The 18,602-nt window shown below is 46.8% G+C and overlaps 27 non-coding genes and 12 pseudogenes across 27 annotated transcripts; all 39 read left to right on the top strand.

Moving 5' to 3' along the window:
- The first annotated feature begins 257 nt into the window (after nt 1-257).
- On the top strand, nt 258-376 carry LOC148792776 (5S ribosomal RNA). The gene has a single exon (XR_016071534.1). It is a non-coding gene; the product is annotated as a 5S ribosomal RNA (ribosomal RNA).
- Nucleotides 377-730: 354 nt separating this feature from the next.
- LOC148792775 (5S ribosomal RNA) lies at nt 731-849 on the top strand. The gene has a single exon (XR_016072060.1). It is a non-coding gene; the product is annotated as a 5S ribosomal RNA (ribosomal RNA).
- A 355-nt stretch (nt 850-1,204) lies between these two features.
- LOC148792774 (5S ribosomal RNA) lies at nt 1,205-1,323 on the top strand. The gene has a single exon (XR_016071533.1). It is a non-coding gene; the product is annotated as a 5S ribosomal RNA (ribosomal RNA).
- Nucleotides 1,324-1,677: 354 nt separating this feature from the next.
- Nucleotides 1,678-1,796, top strand: LOC148792773 (5S ribosomal RNA). Its single transcript, XR_016069977.1, has one exon. It is a non-coding gene; the product is annotated as a 5S ribosomal RNA (ribosomal RNA).
- Nucleotides 1,797-2,151: 355 nt separating this feature from the next.
- On the top strand, nt 2,152-2,270 carry LOC148792772 (5S ribosomal RNA). Its single transcript, XR_016074606.1, has one exon. It is a non-coding gene; the product is annotated as a 5S ribosomal RNA (ribosomal RNA).
- Nucleotides 2,271-2,622: 352 nt separating this feature from the next.
- LOC148792771 (5S ribosomal RNA) lies at nt 2,623-2,741 on the top strand (annotated as a pseudogene).
- A 354-nt stretch (nt 2,742-3,095) lies between these two features.
- On the top strand, nt 3,096-3,214 carry LOC148792770 (5S ribosomal RNA). The gene has a single exon (XR_016073057.1). It is a non-coding gene; the product is annotated as a 5S ribosomal RNA (ribosomal RNA).
- A 355-nt stretch (nt 3,215-3,569) lies between these two features.
- LOC148792769 (5S ribosomal RNA) lies at nt 3,570-3,688 on the top strand (annotated as a pseudogene).
- Nucleotides 3,689-4,042: 354 nt separating this feature from the next.
- On the top strand, nt 4,043-4,161 carry LOC148792768 (5S ribosomal RNA). The gene has a single exon (XR_016070006.1). It is a non-coding gene; the product is annotated as a 5S ribosomal RNA (ribosomal RNA).
- Nucleotides 4,162-4,516: 355 nt separating this feature from the next.
- Nucleotides 4,517-4,635, top strand: LOC148792767 (5S ribosomal RNA). The gene has a single exon (XR_016072372.1). It is a non-coding gene; the product is annotated as a 5S ribosomal RNA (ribosomal RNA).
- A 354-nt stretch (nt 4,636-4,989) lies between these two features.
- On the top strand, nt 4,990-5,108 carry LOC148792766 (5S ribosomal RNA). Its single transcript, XR_016069351.1, has one exon. It is a non-coding gene; the product is annotated as a 5S ribosomal RNA (ribosomal RNA).
- Nucleotides 5,109-5,462: 354 nt separating this feature from the next.
- Nucleotides 5,463-5,581, top strand: LOC148792765 (5S ribosomal RNA). Its single transcript, XR_016073056.1, has one exon. It is a non-coding gene; the product is annotated as a 5S ribosomal RNA (ribosomal RNA).
- Nucleotides 5,582-5,936: 355 nt separating this feature from the next.
- LOC148792764 (5S ribosomal RNA) lies at nt 5,937-6,055 on the top strand (annotated as a pseudogene).
- A 355-nt stretch (nt 6,056-6,410) lies between these two features.
- LOC148792763 (5S ribosomal RNA) lies at nt 6,411-6,529 on the top strand. Its single transcript, XR_016074340.1, has one exon. It is a non-coding gene; the product is annotated as a 5S ribosomal RNA (ribosomal RNA).
- Nucleotides 6,530-6,884: 355 nt separating this feature from the next.
- On the top strand, nt 6,885-7,001 carry LOC148792762 (5S ribosomal RNA; annotated as a pseudogene).
- Nucleotides 7,002-7,282: 281 nt separating this feature from the next.
- LOC148792761 (5S ribosomal RNA) lies at nt 7,283-7,401 on the top strand (annotated as a pseudogene).
- Nucleotides 7,402-7,756: 355 nt separating this feature from the next.
- LOC148792760 (5S ribosomal RNA) lies at nt 7,757-7,875 on the top strand (annotated as a pseudogene).
- A 355-nt stretch (nt 7,876-8,230) lies between these two features.
- Nucleotides 8,231-8,349, top strand: LOC148792759 (5S ribosomal RNA). Its single transcript, XR_016073670.1, has one exon. It is a non-coding gene; the product is annotated as a 5S ribosomal RNA (ribosomal RNA).
- A 354-nt stretch (nt 8,350-8,703) lies between these two features.
- On the top strand, nt 8,704-8,822 carry LOC148792758 (5S ribosomal RNA). Its single transcript, XR_016074928.1, has one exon. It is a non-coding gene; the product is annotated as a 5S ribosomal RNA (ribosomal RNA).
- Nucleotides 8,823-9,177: 355 nt separating this feature from the next.
- On the top strand, nt 9,178-9,296 carry LOC148792757 (5S ribosomal RNA). Its single transcript, XR_016068914.1, has one exon. It is a non-coding gene; the product is annotated as a 5S ribosomal RNA (ribosomal RNA).
- Nucleotides 9,297-9,651: 355 nt separating this feature from the next.
- LOC148792756 (5S ribosomal RNA) lies at nt 9,652-9,770 on the top strand. Its single transcript, XR_016070744.1, has one exon. It is a non-coding gene; the product is annotated as a 5S ribosomal RNA (ribosomal RNA).
- Nucleotides 9,771-10,124: 354 nt separating this feature from the next.
- Nucleotides 10,125-10,243, top strand: LOC148792755 (5S ribosomal RNA). Its single transcript, XR_016072059.1, has one exon. It is a non-coding gene; the product is annotated as a 5S ribosomal RNA (ribosomal RNA).
- Nucleotides 10,244-10,598: 355 nt separating this feature from the next.
- LOC148792754 (5S ribosomal RNA) lies at nt 10,599-10,717 on the top strand. The gene has a single exon (XR_016071531.1). It is a non-coding gene; the product is annotated as a 5S ribosomal RNA (ribosomal RNA).
- Nucleotides 10,718-11,071: 354 nt separating this feature from the next.
- On the top strand, nt 11,072-11,190 carry LOC148792753 (5S ribosomal RNA). Its single transcript, XR_016074871.1, has one exon. It is a non-coding gene; the product is annotated as a 5S ribosomal RNA (ribosomal RNA).
- Nucleotides 11,191-11,545: 355 nt separating this feature from the next.
- Nucleotides 11,546-11,664, top strand: LOC148792752 (5S ribosomal RNA). The gene has a single exon (XR_016074605.1). It is a non-coding gene; the product is annotated as a 5S ribosomal RNA (ribosomal RNA).
- Nucleotides 11,665-12,018: 354 nt separating this feature from the next.
- On the top strand, nt 12,019-12,137 carry LOC148792751 (5S ribosomal RNA; annotated as a pseudogene).
- A 355-nt stretch (nt 12,138-12,492) lies between these two features.
- LOC148792750 (5S ribosomal RNA) lies at nt 12,493-12,611 on the top strand (annotated as a pseudogene).
- A 354-nt stretch (nt 12,612-12,965) lies between these two features.
- LOC148792749 (5S ribosomal RNA) lies at nt 12,966-13,084 on the top strand. The gene has a single exon (XR_016073055.1). It is a non-coding gene; the product is annotated as a 5S ribosomal RNA (ribosomal RNA).
- A 355-nt stretch (nt 13,085-13,439) lies between these two features.
- On the top strand, nt 13,440-13,558 carry LOC148792748 (5S ribosomal RNA; annotated as a pseudogene).
- A 355-nt stretch (nt 13,559-13,913) lies between these two features.
- LOC148792747 (5S ribosomal RNA) lies at nt 13,914-14,032 on the top strand. The gene has a single exon (XR_016071708.1). It is a non-coding gene; the product is annotated as a 5S ribosomal RNA (ribosomal RNA).
- A 355-nt stretch (nt 14,033-14,387) lies between these two features.
- On the top strand, nt 14,388-14,506 carry LOC148792746 (5S ribosomal RNA). The gene has a single exon (XR_016070705.1). It is a non-coding gene; the product is annotated as a 5S ribosomal RNA (ribosomal RNA).
- Nucleotides 14,507-14,860: 354 nt separating this feature from the next.
- LOC148792745 (5S ribosomal RNA) lies at nt 14,861-14,979 on the top strand (annotated as a pseudogene).
- A 350-nt stretch (nt 14,980-15,329) lies between these two features.
- On the top strand, nt 15,330-15,448 carry LOC148792744 (5S ribosomal RNA; annotated as a pseudogene).
- Nucleotides 15,449-15,803: 355 nt separating this feature from the next.
- On the top strand, nt 15,804-15,922 carry LOC148792743 (5S ribosomal RNA). The gene has a single exon (XR_016074339.1). It is a non-coding gene; the product is annotated as a 5S ribosomal RNA (ribosomal RNA).
- Nucleotides 15,923-16,277: 355 nt separating this feature from the next.
- On the top strand, nt 16,278-16,396 carry LOC148792742 (5S ribosomal RNA). Its single transcript, XR_016070270.1, has one exon. It is a non-coding gene; the product is annotated as a 5S ribosomal RNA (ribosomal RNA).
- Nucleotides 16,397-16,751: 355 nt separating this feature from the next.
- On the top strand, nt 16,752-16,870 carry LOC148792741 (5S ribosomal RNA; annotated as a pseudogene).
- Nucleotides 16,871-17,225: 355 nt separating this feature from the next.
- LOC148792740 (5S ribosomal RNA) lies at nt 17,226-17,344 on the top strand. The gene has a single exon (XR_016073669.1). It is a non-coding gene; the product is annotated as a 5S ribosomal RNA (ribosomal RNA).
- A 354-nt stretch (nt 17,345-17,698) lies between these two features.
- LOC148792739 (5S ribosomal RNA) lies at nt 17,699-17,817 on the top strand. Its single transcript, XR_016074927.1, has one exon. It is a non-coding gene; the product is annotated as a 5S ribosomal RNA (ribosomal RNA).
- Nucleotides 17,818-18,172: 355 nt separating this feature from the next.
- Nucleotides 18,173-18,291, top strand: LOC148792738 (5S ribosomal RNA). The gene has a single exon (XR_016069694.1). It is a non-coding gene; the product is annotated as a 5S ribosomal RNA (ribosomal RNA).
- The last annotated feature ends 311 nt before the right edge of the window (nt 18,292-18,602 follow it).

Here is an 18,602-nt window from a genome sequence, read left to right as displayed (position 1 = left end):
GCGGCACGATCGTCATTACTGAATGGGAACGGTGCAAGAACCGGGCTTTTGGCATTCGACATGCATTATGGGCCCCGCGATAGTTTTGCATCTATCCGGTGGTGCGGCAGATCTAAAAAGCAAACACTCCGCTCACGTAGGAGCTTGTGCACGGTTACCAAAGGAGGAAGGCTGCATACACAGTTTTTTCAACTCTAAAACAATTAATGGAGGGGAGCAAGATAGTGCATAAAGATCTAAGCGAGCAAGAATTAAACGGGTGCGATCATACCAGCACTAATGCACCGGATCCCATCAGAACTCCGAAGTTAAGTGTGCTTGGGCGAGAGTAGTACTAGGCTGGGTGACCTCCTGGGAAGTCCTCGTGTTGCACCCCAATTTTATTAATATTTTATTTTGATTTGTATTTGCAAATTTCATTTGTTGTTTCGGCGAGACAACAGGAAACAACGCGTCGGATACTCGGACCACTTGCGGGACGATCGTCATTACTGAATGGGAACGGTGCAAGAACAGGGCTTTCGGCATTCGTCTAGCATTGTGGGCCCCGCGATAGTATTGCATCTATCCGGGGGTGCGGTAGATCTGAAAAACAAACACTCTACTCACGTAGGAGCTTGTGCACGGTTACCAAGGGAGGAAGGCTGCATACACAGTTTTTTCAAGTCTAAAACAATTAATGGAGGGGAGCAAGATAATGCATAAAGATCTAAGCGAGCATGAATTAAACGGGTGCGATCATACCAGCACTAATGCACCGGATCCCATCAGAACTCCGAAGTTAAGTGTGTTTGGGCGAGAGTAGTACTAGGATGGGTGACCTCCTGGGAAGTCCTCGTGTTGCACCCCAATTTTATTAATATTTTATTTCGATATCGTGTTTGCAAATTCCATTTGTCGTTTCGGCGAGACAAACGCAAACAACGCGTCGGATACTCAGACCATTTGCGGCACGATCGTCATTACTGAATGGGAACGGTGCAAGAACCGGGCTTTTGGCATTCGACATGCATTATGGGCCCCGCGATAGTTTTGCATCTATCCGGGGGTGCGGCAGATCTAAAAAGCAAACACTCCGCTCACGTAGGAGCTTGTGCACGGTTACCAAAGGAGGAAGGCTGCATACACAGTTTTTTCAACTCTAAAACAATTAATGGAGGGGAGCAAGATAGTGCATAAAGATCTAAGCGAGCAAGAATTAAACGGGTGCGATCATACCAGCACTAATGCACCGGATCCCATCAGAACTCCGAAGTTAAGTGTGCTTGGGCGAGAGTAGTACTAGGCTGGGTGACCTCCTGGGAAGTCCTCGTGTTGCACCCCAATTTTATTAATATTTTATTTTGATTTGTATTTGCAAATTTCATTTGTTGTTTCGGCGAGACAACAGGAAACAACGCGTCGGATACTCGGACCACTTGCGGGACGATCGTCATTACTGAATGGGAACGGTGCAAGAACAGGGCTTTCGGCATTCGTCTAGCATTGTGGGCCCCGCGATAGTATTGCATCTATCCGGGGGTGCGGTAGATCTGAAAAACAAACACTCTACTCACGTAGGAGCTTGTGCACGGTTACCAAGGGAGGAAGGCTGCATACACAGTTTTTTCAAGTCTAAAACAATTAATGGAGGGGAGCAAGATAATGCATAAAGATCTAAGCGAGCATGAATTAAACGGGTGCGATCATACCAGCACTAATGCACCTGATCCCATCAGAACTCCGAAGTTAAGTGGGTTTGGGCGAGAGTAGTACTAGGATGGGTGACCTCCTGGGAAGTCCTCGTGTTGCACCCCAATTTTATTAATATTTTATTTCGATATCGTGTTTGCAAATTCCATTTGTCGTTTCGGCGAGACAAACGCAAACAACGCGTCGGATACTCAGACCATTTGCGGCACGATCGTCATTACTGAATGGGAACGGTGCAAGAACCGGGCTTTTGGCATTCGACATGCATTATGGGCCCCGCGATAGTTTTGCATCTATCCGGGGGTGCGGCAGATCTAAAAAGCAAACACTCCGCTCACGTAGGAGCTTGTGCACGGTTACCAAAGGAGGAAGGCTGCATACACAGTTTTTTCAACTCTAAAACAATTAATGGAGGGGAGCAAGATAGTGCATAAAGATCTAAGCGAGCAAGAATTAAACGGGTGCGATCATACCAGCACTAATGCACCGGATCCCATCAGAACTCCGAAGTTAAGCGTGCTTGGGCGAGAGTAGTACTAGGCTGGGTGACCTCCTGGGAAGTCCTCCTGTTGCACCCCAATTTTATTAATATTTTATTTTGATTTGTATTTGCAAATTTCATTTGTTGTTTCGGCGAGACAACAGGAAACAACGCGTCGGATACTCGGACCACTTGCGGGACGATCGTCATTACTGAATGGGAACGGTGCAAGAACAGGGCTTTCGGCATTCGTCTAGCATTGTGGGCCCCGCGATAGTATTGCATCTATCCGGGGGTGCGGCAGATCTGAAAAACAAACTCTACTCACGTAGGAGCTTGTGCACGGTTTCCAAGGGAGGAAGGTTGCATACACAGTTTTTTCAAGTCTAAAACAATTAATGGAGGGGAGCAAGATAATGCATAAAGATCTAAGCGAGCATGAATTAAATGGCTGCGATCATACCAGCACTAATGCACCGGATACCATCAGAACTCTGAAGTTAAGTGTGTTTGGGCGAGAGTAGTACTAGGATGGGTGACCTCCTGGGAAGTCCTCGTGTTGCACCCCAATTTTATTAATATTTTATTTCGATATCGTATTTGCAAATTCCAATTGTCGTTTCGGCGAGACAAACGCAAACAACGCGCCGGATACTCGGACCATTTGCGGCACAATCGTCATTACTGAATGGGAACCGTGCAAAAACCGGGCTTTTGGCATTCGTCGTGCATTGTGGGCCCGCGATAGTATTCCAACTATCCGGGGGTGCGGCAGATCTGAAAAGCAAACACTCTGCTCACGTAGGAGTTTGTGCACGGTTACCAAGGGAGGAAGGCTGCATACACACTTTTTTCAAGTCTAAAACAATTAATGGAGGGGAGCAAGATAGTGCATAAAGATCTAAGCGAGCATTAATTAAATGGGGGCGATCATACCAGCACTAATGCACCGGATCCCATCAGAACTCCGAAGTCAAGCGTGCTTGGGCGAGAGTAGTACTAGGATGGGTGACCTCCTGGGAAGTCCTCGTGTTGCACCCCAATTTTATTAATATTTTATTTCGATATCGTATTTGCAAATTCCAATTGTCGTTTCGGCGAGACAAACGGAAACAACGCGCCGGATACTCGGACCATTTGCGGCACGATCGTCATTACTGAATGGGAACCGTGCAAAAACCGGGCTTTTGGCATTCGTCGTGCATTGTGGGCCCCGCGATAGTATTGCATCTATCCGGGGGTGCGGCAGATCTGAAAAGCAAACACTCTGCTCACGTAGGAGCTTGTGCATGGTTACCAAGGGAGGAAGGCTGCATACACACTTTTTTCAAATCTAAAACAATTAATGGAGGGGAGCAAAATAGTGCATAAAGATCTAAGCGAGCATTAATTAAATGGATGCGATCATACCAGCACTAATGCAACGGATCCCATCAGAACTCCGAAGTTAAGCGTGCTTGGGCGAGAGTAGTACTAGGATGGGTGACCTCCTGGGAAGTCCTCATGTTGCACCTAAATTTTATTAATATTTCATTTCGATATCGTGTTTGCAAATTCCATTTGTCGTTTCGGCGAGACAAACACAAACAACGCGTCGGATACTCATACCATTTGCGGCACGATCGTCATTAATGAATGGGAACAGTGCAAGAACTCGGCTTTTGGCATTCGGCGTGCATTGTGGGCCCCGCGATAGTATTGCATTTATCCGGGGGTACGGTAGATCTGAAAAGCAAACACTCCGCTCACGTAGGAGCTTGTGCACGGTTACCAAGGGAGGAAGGATGCATACACATTTTTTCAAGTCTAAAACAATTAATAGAGGGGAGCAAGATAGTGCATAAAGATCTAAGCGAGCATTAATTAAATGGGTGCGATCATACCAGCACTAATGCACCGGATCCCATCAGAACTCCGAAGTTAAGCGTGCTTGGGCGAGAGTAGTACTAGGATGGGTGACCTTCTGGGAAGTCCTCGTGTTGCACCCCAATTTTATTAATATTTTATTTCGATATCGTGTTTGCAAATTCCATTTGACGTTTCGGCGAGACAAACGCAAACAACGCGTCGGATACTCAGACCATTTTCGGCACGATCGTCATTACTGAATGGGAACGGTGCAAGAACCGGGCTTTTGGCATTCGTCATGCATTGTGGGCCCCGCGATAGTATTGCATCTATCCGGGGGTGCAGCAGATCTAAAAAGCAAACACTCCGCTCACGTAGGAGCTTGTGCACGGTTACCATGGGAGGAAGGCTGCATACACAGTTTTTTCAAGTCTAAAACAATTAATGGAGGGGAGCAAGATAGTGCATAAAGATCTAAGCGAGCAAGAATTAAACGGTTGCGATCATACCGGCACTAATGCACCGGATCCCATCAGAACTCCGAAGTTAAGCGTGCTTGGGCGAGAGTAGTACTAGGCTGGGTGACCTCCTGGGAAGTCCTCGTGTTGCACCCCAATTTTATTAATATTTTATTTTGATTTGTATTTGCAAATTGCATTTGTTGTTTCGGCGAGACAACTGGAAACAACGCGTCGGATACTCGGACCACTTGCGGGACGATCGTCATTACTGAATGGGAACGGTGCAAGAACAGGGCTTTCGGCATTCGTCTAGCATTGTGGGCCCCGCGATAGTATTGCATCTATCCGGGGGTGCGGCAGATCTGAAAAACAAACACTCTACTCACGTAGGAGCTTGTGCACGGTTACCAAGGGAGTAAGGCTGCATACACAGTTTTTTCAAGTCTAAAACAATTAATGGAGGGGAGCAAGATAATGCATAAAGATCTAAGCGAGCATGAATTAAACGGCTGCGATCAAACCAGCACTAATGCACCGGATCCCATCAGAACTCCGAAGTTAAGTGTGTTTGGGCGAGAGTAGTACTAGGATGGGTGACCTCCTGGGAAGTCCTCGTGTTGCACCCCAATTTTATTAATATTTCATTTCGATATCGTATTTGCAAATTCCAATTGTCGTTTCGCGAGACAAACGCAAACAACGCGCCGGATACTCGGACCATTTGCGGCACGATCGTCATAACTGAATGGGAACCGTGCAAAAACCGGGCTTTTGGCATTCGTCGTGCATTGTGGGCTCCGCGATCGTATTGCATCTATCCGGGGGTGCGGCAGATCTGAAAAGCAAACACTCTGCTCACGTAGGAGCTTGTGCACGGTTACCAAGGGAGGAAGGCCGCATACACACTTTTTTCAAGTCTAAAACAATTAATGGAGGGGAGCAAGATAGTGCATAAAGATCTAAGCGAGCATTAATTAAATGGGGGCGATCATACCAGCACTAATGCACCGGATCCCATCAGAACTCCGAAGTCAAGCGTGCTTGGGCGAGAGTAGTACTAGGATGGGTGACCTCCTGGGAAGTCCTCGTGTTGCACCCCAATTTTATTAATATTTTATTTCGATATCGTATTTGCAAATTCCAATTGTCGTTTCGGCGAGACAAACGCAAACAACGCGCCGGATACTCGGACCATTTGCGGCACGATCGTCATAACTGAATGGGAACCGTGCAAAAACCGGGCTTTTGGCATTCGTCGTGCATTGTGGGCCCCGCGATAGTATTGCATCTATCCGGGGGTGCGGCAGATCTGAAAAGCAAACACTCTGCTCACGTAGGAGCTTGTGCACGGTTACCAAGGGAGGAAGGCTGCATACACAGTTTTTTCAAATCTAAAATAATTAATGGAGGGGAGCAAGATAGTGCATAAAGATCTAAGCGAGCATGAATTAAACGGGTGCGATCATACCAGCACTAATGCACCGTATTCCATCAGAACTCTGAAGTTAAGTTTGTTTGGGCGAGAGTAGTACTAGGATGGGTGACCTCCTGGGAAGTCCACGTGTTGCACCCCAATTTTATTAATATTTTATTTCGATATCGTATTTGCAAATTCCAATTGTCGTTTCGGCGAGACAAACGCAAACAACGCGCCGGATACACGGACCATTTGCGGCACGATCGTCATTACTGAATGGGAACCGTGCAAAAACCGGGCTTTTGGCATTCGTCGTGCATTGTGGGCCCCGCGATAGTATTGCATCTATCCGGGGGTGCGGCAGATCTGAAAAGCAAACACTCTGCTCACGTAGGAGTTTGTGCACGGTTACCAAGGGAGGAAGGCCGCATACACACTTTTTTCAAGTCTAAAACAATTAATGGAGGGGAGCAAGATAGTGCATAAAGATCTAAGCGAGCATTAATTAAATGGGGGTGATCATACCAGCACTAATGCACCGGATCCCATCAGAACTCCGAAGTCAAGCGTGCTTGGGCGAGAGTAGTACTAGGATGGGTGACCTCCTGGGAAGTCCTCGTGTTGCACCCCAATTTTATTAATATTTTATTTCGATATCGTATTTGCAAATTCCAATTGTCGTTTCGGCGAGACAAACGCAAACAACGCGCCGGATCTTCGGACCATTTGCGGCACGATCGTCATTACTGAATGGGAACCGTGCAAAAACCGGGCTTTTGGCATTCGTCGTGCATTGTGGGCCCCGTGATAGTATCGCATCTATCCGGGGGTGCGGCAGATCTGAAAAGCAAACACTCTGCTCACGTAGGAGCTTGTGCACGGTTACCAAGGGAGGAAGGCTGCATACACACTTTTTTCAAATCTAAAACAATTAATGGAGGGGAGCAAGATAGTGCATAAAGATCTAAGCGAGCATTAATTAAATGGGTGCGATCATACCAGCACTAATGCACCGGATCCCATCAGAACTCCGAAATTAAGCGTGCTTGGGCGAGAGTAGTACTAGGATGGGTGACCTCCTGGGAATTTGCAAACGCAAACAACGCGCCGGATACTCGGACCATTTGCGGCACGATCGTCATAACTGAATGGGAACCGTGCAAAAACCGGGCTTTTGGCATTCGTCGTGCATTGTGGGCCCCGTGATAGTATCGCATCTATCCGGGGGTGCGGCAGATCTGAAAAGCAAACACTCTGCTCACGTAGGAGCTTGTGCACGGTTACCAAGGGAGGAAGGCTGCATACACAGTTTTTTCAAATCTAAAATAATTAATGGAGGGGAGCAAGATAGTGCATAAAGATCTAAGCGAGCATGAATTAAACGGGTGCGATCATACCAGCACTAATGCACCGTATTCCATCAGAACTCTGAAGTTAAGTTTGTTTGGGCGAGAGTAGTACTAGGATGGGTGACCTCCTGGGAAGTCCACGTGTTGCACCCCAATTTTATTAATATTTTATTTCGATATCGTGTTTGCAAATTCCATTTGTCGTTTCGGCGAGACAAACGCAAACAACGCGTCGGATACTCGTACCATTTGCGGCACGATCATCATTACTGAATGGGAACAGTGCAAGAACTCGGCTTTTGGCATTCGTCGTGCATTGTGGGCCCCGCGATAGAATTGCATTTATCCGGGGGTACGGTAGATCTGAAAAGCAAACACTCCGCTCACGTAGGAGCTTGTGCACGGTTACCAAGGGAGGAAGGATGCATACACACTTTTTTCAAGTCTAAAACAATTAATGGAGGGGAGCAAGATAGTGCATAAAGATCTAAGCGAGCATTAATTAAATGGGTGCGATCATACCAGCACTAATGCACCCGATCCCATCAGAACTCCGAAGTTAAGCGTGCTTGGTTGAGAGAAGTACTAGGATGGGTGACCTCCTGGGAAGTCCTTGTGTTTTACCCCAATTTTATTAATATTTTATTTCGATATCGTGTTTGCAAATTCCATTTGTCGTTTCGGCGAGACAAACGCAAACAACGCGTCGGATACTCGGACCATTTGCGGCCCGATCGTCATTACTGAATGGGAACGGTGCAAGAACCGGTCTTTTGGCATTCGTCATGCATTGTGGGCCCCGCGGTAGTATTGCATCTATCCGGCGGTGCGGCAGATCTAAAAAGCAAACACTCCGCTCACTTAGGAGCTTGTGCACGGTTACCAAGGGAGGAAGGCTGCATACACAGTTTTTTCAAGTCTAAAATAATTAATGGAGGGGAGCAAGATAGTGCATAAAGATCTAAGCGAGCAAGAATTAAACGGGTGCGATCATACCAGCACTAATGCACTGGATCCCATCAGAACTCCGGAGTTAAGCGTGCTTGGGCGAGAGTAGTACTAGGCTGGGTGACCTCCTGGGAAGTCCTCGTGTTGCACCCCAATTTTATTAATATTTTATTTTGATTTGTATTTGCAAATTGCATTTGTTGTTTCGGCGAGACAACTGGAGACAACGCGTCGGATACTCGGACCACTTGCGGGACGATCGTCATTACTGAATGGGAACGGTGCAAGAACAGGGTTTTCGGCATTCGTCTAGCATTGTGGGCCCCGCGATAGTATTGCATCTATCTGGGGGTGCGGCAGATCTGAAAAACAAACACTCTACTCACGTAGGAGCGTGTGCACGGTTACCAAGGGAGGAAGGCTGCATACACAGTTTTTTCAAATCTAAAACAATTAATGGAGGGGAGCAAGATAATTCATAAAGATCTAAGCGAGCATGAATTAAACGGCTGCGATCATACCAGCACTAATGCACCGGATCCCATCAGAACTCCGAAGTTAAGTGTGTTTGGGCGAGAGTAGTACTAGGATGGGTGACCTCCTGGGAAGTCCTCGTGTTGCACCCCAATTTTATTAATATTTTATTTCGATATCGTATATGCAAATTCCAATTGTCGTTTCGGCGAGACAAACGCAAACAACGCGCCGGATACTCGGACCATTTGCAGCACGATCGTCATAACTGAATGGGAACCGTGCAAAAACCGGGCTTTTGGCATTTGCCGTGCATTGTGGGCCCCGCGATAGTATTGCATCTATCCGGGGGTGCGGCAGATCTGAAAAACAAACACTCTGCTCACGTAGGAGCTTGTGCACGGTTACCAAGGGAGGAAGGCTGCATACACAGTTTTTTCAAGTCTAAAATAATTAATGGAAGGGAGCAAGATAGTGCATAAAGATCTAAGCGAGCATGAATTGAACGGGTGCGATCATACCGGCACTAATGCACCGTATCCCATCAGAACTCCGAAGTTAAGTGTGTTTGGGCGAGAGTAGTACTAGGATGGGTGACCTCCTGGGAAGTCCTCGTATTGCACCCCAATTTTATTAATATTTTATTTCGATATCGTGTTTGCAAATTCCATTTGTCGTTTCGGCGAGACAAACGCAAACAACGCGTCGGATACTCAGACCATTTGCGGCACGATCGTCATTACTGAATGGGAACGGTGCAAGAACCGGGCTTTTGGCATTCGACATGCATTATGGGCCCCGTGATAGTTTTGCATCTATCCGGGGGTGCGGCAGATCTAAAAAGCAAACACTCCGCTCACGTAGGAGCTTGTGCACGGTTACCAAAGGAGGAAGGCTGCATACACAGTTTTTTCAACTCTAAAACAATTAATGGAGGGGAGCAAGATAGTGCATAAAGATCTAAGCGAGCAAGAATTAAACGGGTGCGATCATACCAGCACTAATGCACCGGATCCCATCAGAACTCCGAAGTTAAGCGTGCTTGGGCGAGAGTAGTACTAGGCTGGGTGACCTCCTGGGAAGTCCTCGTGTTGCACCCCAATTTTATTAATATTTTATTTTGATTTGTATTTGCAAATTGCATTTGTTGTTTCGGCGAGACAACTAGAAACAACGCGTCGGAAACTCGGACCACTTGCGGGACGATCGTCATTACTGAATGGGAACGGTGCAAGAACAGGGCTTTCGGCATTCGTCTAGCATTGTGGGCCCCGCGATAGTATTGCATCTATCCGGGGGTGCGGTAGATCTGAAAAACAAACACTCTACTCACGTAGGAGCTTGTGCACGGTTACCAAGGGAGGAAGGCTGCATACACAGTTTTTTCAAGTCTAAAACAATTAATGGAGGGGAGCAAGATAATGCATAAAGATCTAAGCGAGCATTAATTAAACGGGTGCGATCATACCAGCACTAATGCACCGGATCCCATCAGAACTCCGAAGTTAAGTGTGTTTGGGCGAGAGTAGTACTAGGATGGGTGACCTCCTGGGAAGTCCTCGTGTTGCACCCCAATTTTATTAATATTTTATTTCGATATCGTGTTTGCAAATTCCATTTGTCGTTTCGGCGAGACAAACGCAAACAACGCGTCGGATACTCAGACCATTTGCGGCACGATCGTCATTACTGAATGGGAGCGGTGCAAGAACCGGGCTTTTGGCATTCGACATGCATTATGGGCCCCGCGATAGTTTTGCATCTATCCGGGGGTGCGGCAGATCTAAAAAGCAAACACTCCGCTCACGTAGGAGCTTGTGCACGGTTACCAAAGGAGGAAGGCTGCATACACAGTTTTTTCAACTCTAAAACAATTAATGGAGGGGAGCAAGATAGTGCATAAAGATCTAAGCGAGCAAGAATTAAACGGGTGCGATCATACCAGCACTAATGCACCGGATCCCATCAGAACTCCGAAGTTAAGTGTGCTTGGGCGAGAGTAGTACTAGGCTGGGTGACCTCCTGGGAAGTCCTCGTGTTGCACCCCAATTTTATTAATATTTTATTTTGATTTGTATTTGCAAATTTCATTTGTTGTTTCGGCGAGACAACAGGAAACAACGCGTCGGATACTCGGACCACTTGCGGGACGATCGTCATTACTGAATGGGAACGGTGCAAGAACAGGGCTTTCGGCATTCGTCTAGCATTGTGGGCCCCGCGATAGTATTGCATCTATCCGGGGGTGCGGTAGATCTGAAAAACAAACACTCTACTCACGTAGGAGCTTGTGCACGGTTACCAAGGGAGGAAGGCTGCATACACAGTTTTTTCAAGTCTAAAACAATTAATGGAGGGGAGCAAGATAATGCATAAAGATCTAAGCGAGCATGAATTAAACGGGTGCGATCATACCAGCACTAATGCACCGGATCCCATCAGAACTCCGAAGTTAAGTGGGTTTGGGCGAGAGTAGTACTAGGATGGGTGACCTCCTGGGAAGTCCTCGTGTTGCACCCCAATTTTATTAATATTTTATTTCGATATCGTGTTTGCAAATTCCATTTGTCGTTTCGGCGAGACAAACGCAAACAACGCGTCGGATACTCAGACCATTTGCGGCACGATCGTCATTACTGAATGGGAACGGTGCAAGAACCGGGCTTTTGGCATTCGACATGCATTATGGGCCCCGCGATAGTTTTGCATCTATCCGGGGGTGCGGCAGATCTAAAAAGCAAACACTCCGCTCACGTAGGAGCTTGTGCACGGTTACCAAAGGAGGAAGGCTGCATACACAGTTTTTTCAACTCTAAAACAATTAATGGAGGGGAGCAAGATAGTGCATAAAGATCTAAGCGAGCAAGAATTAAACGGGTGCGATCATACCAGCACTAATGCACCGGATCCCATCAGAACTCCGAAGTTAAGCGTGCTTGGGCGAGAGTAGTACTAGGCTGGGTGACCTCCTGGGAAGTCCTCCTGTTGCACCCCAATTTTATTAATATTTTATTTTGATTTGTATTTGCAAATTTCATTTGTTGTTTCGGCGAGACAACAGGAAACAACGCGTCGGATACTCGGACCACTTGCGGGACGATCGTCATTACTGAATGGGAACGGTGCAAGAACAGGGCTTTCGGCATTCGTCTAGCATTGTGGGCCCCGCGATAGTATTGCATCTATCCGGGGGTGCGGCAGATCTGAAAAACAAACACTCTACTCACGTAGGAGCTTGTGCACGGTTACCAAGGGAGGAAGGTTGCATACACAGTTTTTTCAAGTCTAAAACAATTAATGGAGGGGAGCAAGATAATGCATAAAGATCTAAGCGAGCATGAATTAAATGGCTGCGATCATACCAGCACTAATGCACCGGATACCATCAGAACTCTGAAGTTAAGTGTGTTTGGGCGAGAGTAGTACTAGGATGGGTGACCTCCTGGGAAGTCCTCGTGTTGCACCCCAATTTTATTAATATTTTATTTCGATATTGTATTTGCAAATTCCAATTGTCGTTTCGGCGAGACAAACGCAAACAACGCGCCGGATACTCGGACCATTTGCGGCACGATCGTCATAACTGAATGGGAACCGTGCAAAAACCGGGCTTTTGGCATTCGTCGTGCATTGTGGGCCTCGCGATAGTATTGCATCTATCCGGGGGTGCGGCAGATCTGAAAAACAAACACTCTGCCAACGTAGGAGCTTGTGCACGGTTACCAAGGCAGGAAGGCTGCATACACAGTTTTTTCAAATCTAAAATAATTAATGGAGGGGAGCAAGATAGTGCATAAAGATCTAAGCGAGCATTAATTAAACGGGTGCGATCATACCAGCACTAATGCACCGTATCCCATCAGAACTCTGAAGTTAAGTGTGTTTGGGCGAGAGTAGTAGTAGGATGGGTGACCTCCTGGGAAGTCCTCGTGTTGCACCCCAATTTTATTAATATTTTATTTCGATATCGTATTTGCAAATTCCAATTGTCGTTTCGGCGAGACAAACGCAAACAACACGCCGGATACTCGGACCATTTGCGGCACGATCGTCATTACTGAATGGGAACCGTGCAAAAATAGGGCTTTTGGCATTCGTCGTGCATTGTGGGCCCGCGATAGTATTGCAACTATCCGGGGGTGCGGTAGATCTGAAAAGCAAACACTCTGCTCACGTAGGAGTTTGTGCACGGTTACCAAGGGAGGAAGGCTGCATACACACTTTTTTCAAGTCTAAAACAATTAATGGAGGGGAGCAAGATAGTGCATAAAGATCTAAGCGAGCATTAATTAAATGGGGGCGATCATACCAGCACTAATGCACCGGATCCCATCAGAACTCCGAAGTCAAGCGTGCTTGGGCGAGAGTAGTACTAGGATGGGTGACCTCCTGGGAAGTCCTCGTGTTGCACCCCAATTTTATTAATATTTTATTTCGATATCGTATTTGCAAATTCCAATTGTCGTTTCGGCGAGACAAACGCAAACAACGCGCCGGATACTCGGACCATTTGCGGCACGATCGTCATTACTGAATGGGAACCGTGCAAAAACCGGGCTTTTGGCATTCGTCGTGCATTGTGGGCCCCGCGATAGTATTGCATCTATCCGGGGGTGCGGCAGACCTGAAAAGCAAACACTCTGCTCACGTAGGAGCTTGTGCACGGTTACCAAGGGAGGAAGGCTGCATACATACTTTTTTCAAATCTAAAACAATTAATGGAGGGGAGCAAGATAGTGCATAAAGATTTAAGCGAGCATTAATTAAATGGATGCGATCATACCAGCACTAATGCACCGGATCCCATCAGAACTCCGAAGTTAAGCGTGCTTGGGCTTGAGTACTACTAGGATGGGTGACCTCCTGTGAAGTCCTCATGTTGCACCTAAATTTTATTAATATTTCATTTCGATATCGTGTTTGCAAATTCCATTTGTCGTTTCGGCGAGACAAACACAAACAACGCGTCGGATACTCGTACCATTTGCGGCACGATCGTCATTACTGAATGGGAACAGTGCAAGAACTCGGCTTTTGGCATTCGGCGTGCATTGTGGGCCCCGCGATAGTATTGCATTTATCCGGGGGTACGGTAGATCTGAAAAGCAAACAATCCGCTCACGTAGGAGCTTGTGCACGGTTACCAAGGGTGGAAGGATGCATACACACTTTTTTCAAGTCTAAAACAATTAATGGAGGGGAGCAAGATAGTGCATAAAGATCTAAGCGAGCATTAATTAAATGGGTGCGATCATACCAGCACTAATGCACCGGATCCCATCAGAACTCCGAAGTTAAGCGTGTTTGGGCGAGAGTAGTACTAGGATGGGTGACCTTCTGGGAAGTCCTCGTGTTGCACCCCAATTTTATTAATATTTTATTTCGATATCGTGTTTGCAAATTCCATTTGACGTTTCGGCGAGACAAACGCAAACAACGCGTCGGATACTCGGACCATTTTCGGCACGATCGTCATTACTGAATGGGAACGGTGCAAGAACCGGGCTTTTGGCATTCGTCATGCATTGTGGGCCCCGCGATAGTATTGCATCTATCCGGGGGTGCAGCAGATCTAAAAAGCAAACACTCCGCTCACGTAGGAGCTTGTGCACGGTTACCAAGGGAGGAAGGCTGCATACACAGTTTTTTCAAGTCTAAAACAATTAATGGAGGGGAGCAAGATAGTGCATAAAGATCTAAGCGAGCAAGAATTAAACGGTTGCGATCATACCAGCACTAATGCACCGGATCCCATCAGAACTCCGAAGTTAAGCGTGCTTGGGCGAGAGTAGAACTAGGCTGGGTGACCTCCTAGGAAGTCCTCGTGTTGCACCCCAATTTTATTAATATTTTATTTTGATTTGTATTTGCAAATTGCATTTGTTGTTTCGGCGAGACAACTGGAAACAACGCGTCGGATACTCGGACCACTTGCGGGACGATCGTCATTACTGAATGGGAACGGTGCAAGAACAGGGCTTTCGGCATTCGTCTAGCATTGTGGGCCCCGCGATAGTATTGCATCTATCCGGGGGTGCGGCAGATCTGAAAAACAAACACTCTACTCACGTAGGAGCTTGTGCACGGTTACCAAGGGAGGAAGGCTGCATACACAGTTTTTTCAAGTCTAAAACAATAAATGGAGGGGAGCAAGATAATGCATAAAGATCTAAGCGAGCATGAATTAAACGGCTGCGATCCTACCAGCACTAATGCACCGGATCCCATCAGAACTCCGAAGTTAAGTGTGTTTGGGCGAGAGTAGGACTAGGATGGGTGACCTCCTGGGAAGTCCTCGTGTTGCACCCCAATTTTATTAATATTTGATTTCGATATCGTATTTGCAAATTCCAATTGTCGTTTTGGCGAGACAAACGCAAACAACGCGCCGGATACTCGGACCATTTGCGGCACGATCGTCATAACTGAATGGGAACCGTGCAAAAACGGGCTTTTGGCATTCGTCGTGCATTGTGGGCCCCGCGATAGCTCTGAAAACGGGGGTGCGGCAGCTCTGAAAAGCAAACACTCTGCTCACGTAGGAGCTTGTGCACGGTTACCAAGGGAGGAAGGCTGCATACACAGTTTTTTCAAATCTAAAATAATTAATGGAGGGGAGCAAGATAGTGCATAAAGATCTAAGCGAGCATGAATTAAACGGGTGCGATCATACCAGCACTAATGCACCGTATTCCATCAGAACTCTGAAGTTAAGTTTGTTTGGGCGAGAGTAGTACTAGGATGGGTGACCTCCTGGGAAGTCCACGTGTTGCACCCCAATTTTATTAATATTTTATTTCGATATCGTATTTGCAAATTCCAATTGTCGTTTCGGCGAGACAAACGCAAACAACGCGCCGGATACTCGGACCATTTGCGGCACGATCGTCATTACTGAATGGGAACCGTGCAAAAACCGGGCTTTTGGCATTCGTCGTGCATTGTGGGCCCCGTGATAGTATTGCATCTATCCGGGGGTGCGGCAGATCTGAAAAGCAAACACTCTGCTCACGTAGGAGTTTGTGCACGGTTACCAAGGGAGGAAGGCTGCATACACACTTTTTTCAAGTCTAAAACAATTAATGGAGGGGAGCAAGATAGTGCATAAAGATCTAAGCGAGCATTAATTAAATGGGGGTGATCATACCAGCACTAATGCACCGGATCCCATCAGAACTCCGAAGTCAAGCGTGCTTGGGCGAGAGTAGTACTAGGATGGGTGACCTCCTGGGAAGTCCTCGTGTTGCACCCCAATTTTATTAATATTTTATTTCGATATCGTATTTGCAAATTCCAATTGTCGTTTCGGCGAGACAAACGCAAACAACGCGCCGGATCTTCGGACCATTTGCGGCACGATCGTCATTACTGAATGGGAACCGTGCAAAAACCGGGCTTTTGGCATTCGTCGTGCATTGTGGGCCCCGTGATAGTATTGCATCTATCCGGGGGTGCGGCAGATCTGAAAAGCAAACACTCTGCTCACGTAGGAGCTTGTGCACGGTTACCAAGGGAGGAAGGCTGCATACACACTTTTTTCAAATCTAAAACAATTAATGGAGGGGAGCAAGATAGTGCATAAAGATCTAAGCGAGCATTAATTAAATGGGTGCGATCATACCAGCACTAATGCACCGGATCCCATCAGAACTCCGAAATTAAGCGTGCTTGGGCGAGAGTAGTACTAGGATGGGTGACCTCCTGGGAAGTCCTCATGTTGCATCTCAATTTTATTAATATTTTATTTCGATATCGTGTTTGCAAATTCCATTTGTCGTTTCGGCGAGACAAACGCAAACAACGCGTCGGATACTCGTACCATTTGCGGCACGATCGTCATTACTGAATGGGAACAGTGCAAGAACTCGGCTTTTGGCATTCGTCGTGCATTGTGGGCCCCGCGATACTATTGCATTTATCCGGGGGTACGGTAGATCTGAAAAGCAAACACTCCGCTCACGTAGGAGCTTGTGCACGGTTACCAAGGGAGGAAGGATGCATACACACTTTTTTCAAGTCTAAAACAATTAATGGCGGGGAGCAAGATAGTGCATAAAGATCTAAGCGAGCATTAATAAAATGGGTGCGATCATACCAGCACTAATGCACCAGATCCCATCAGAACTCCGAAGTTAAGCGTGCTTGGGCGAGAGTAGTACTAGAATCGGTGACCTCCTGGGAAGTCCTTGTGTTGTACCCCAATTTTATTAATATTTTATTTCGATATCGTGTTTGCAAATTCCATTTGTCGTTTCGGCGAGACAAACGCAAACAACGCGTCGGATACTCGGACCATTTGCGGCCCGATCGTCATTACTGAATGGGAACGGTGCAAGAACCGGTCTTTTGGCATTCGTCATGCATTGTGGGCCCCGCGATAGTATTGCATCTATCCGGGGGTGCGGCAGATCTAAAAAGCAAACACTCCGCTCACTTAGGAGCTTGTGCACGGTTACCAAGGGAGGAAGGCTGCATACACAGTTTTTTCAAGTCTAAAATAATTAATGGAGGGGAGCAAGATAGTGCATAAAGATCTAAGCGAGCAAGAATTAAACGGGTGCGATCATACCAGCACTAATGCACTGGATCCCATCAGAACTCCGGAGTTAAGCGTGCTTGGGCGAGAGTAGTACTAGGCTGGGTGACCTCCTGGGAAGTCCTCGTGTTGCACCCCAATTTTATTAATATTTTATTTTGATTTGTATTTGCAAATTGCATTTGTTGTTTCGGCGAGAGAACTGGAGACAATGCGTCGGATACTCGGACCACTTGCGGGACGATCGTCATTACTGAATGGGAACGGTGCAAGAACAGGGCTTTCGGCATTCGTCTAGCATTGTGGGCCCCGCGATAGTATTGCATCTATCTGGGGGTGCGGCAGATCTGAAAAACAAACACTCTACTCACGTAGGAGCGTGTGCACGGTTACCAAGGGAGGAAGGCTGCATACACAGTTTTTTCAAGTCTAAAACAATTAATGGAGGGGAGCAAGATAATGCATAAAGATCTAAGCGAGCATGAATTAAACGGCTGCGATCATACCAGCACTAATGCACCGGATCCCATCAGAACTCCGAAGTTAAGTGTGTTTGGGCGAGAGTAGTACTAGGATGGGTGACCTCCTGGGAAGTCCTCGTGTTGCACCCCAATTTTATTAATATTTTATTTCGATATCGTATTTGCAAATTCCAATTGTCGTTTCGGCGAGACAAACGCAAACAACGCGCCGGATACTCGGACCATTTGCAGCACGATCGTCATAACTGAATGGGAACCGTGCAAAAACCGGGCTTTTGTCATTCGCCGTGCATTGTGGGCCCCGCGATAGTATTGCATCTATCCGGGGGTGCGGCAGATCTGAAAAACAAACACTCTGCTCACGTAGGAGCTTGTGAACGGTTACCAAGGGAGGAAGGCTGCATACACAGTTTTTTCAAGTCTAAAATAATTAATGGAAGGGAGGAAGATAGTGCATAAAGATCTAAGCGAGCATGAATTAAACGGGTGCGATCATACCGGCACTAATGCACCGTATCCCATCAGAACTCCGAAGTTAAGTGTGTTTGGGCGAGAGTAGTACTAGGATGGGTGACCTCCTGGGAAGTCCTCGTATTGCATCCCAATTTTATTAATATTTTATTTCGATATCGTGTTTGCAAATTCCATTTGTCGTTTCGGCGAGACAAACGCAAACAACGCGTCGGATACTCAGACCATTTGCGGCACGATCGTCATTACTGAATGGGAACGGTGCAAGAACCGGGCTTTTGGCATTCGACATGCATTATGGGCCCCGCGATAGTTTTGCATCTATCCGGGGGTGCGGCAGATCTAAAAAGCAAACACTCCGCTCACGTAGGAGCTTGTGCACGGTTACCAAGGGAGGAAGGCTGCATACACAGTTTTTTCAAGTCTAAAACAATTAATGGAGG

This window comes from Nelumbo nucifera, chromosome 4, assembly GCF_055504915.1.
Source record: "Nelumbo nucifera cultivar China Antique chromosome 4, China Antique-T2T, whole genome shotgun sequence".
Lineage (NCBI taxonomy): Eukaryota > Viridiplantae > Streptophyta > Magnoliopsida > Proteales > Nelumbonaceae > Nelumbo > Nelumbo nucifera.
The sequence above is the reverse complement of the archived record's forward strand: the minus strand, read 5'-3'. Positions and strand labels throughout refer to the sequence as shown.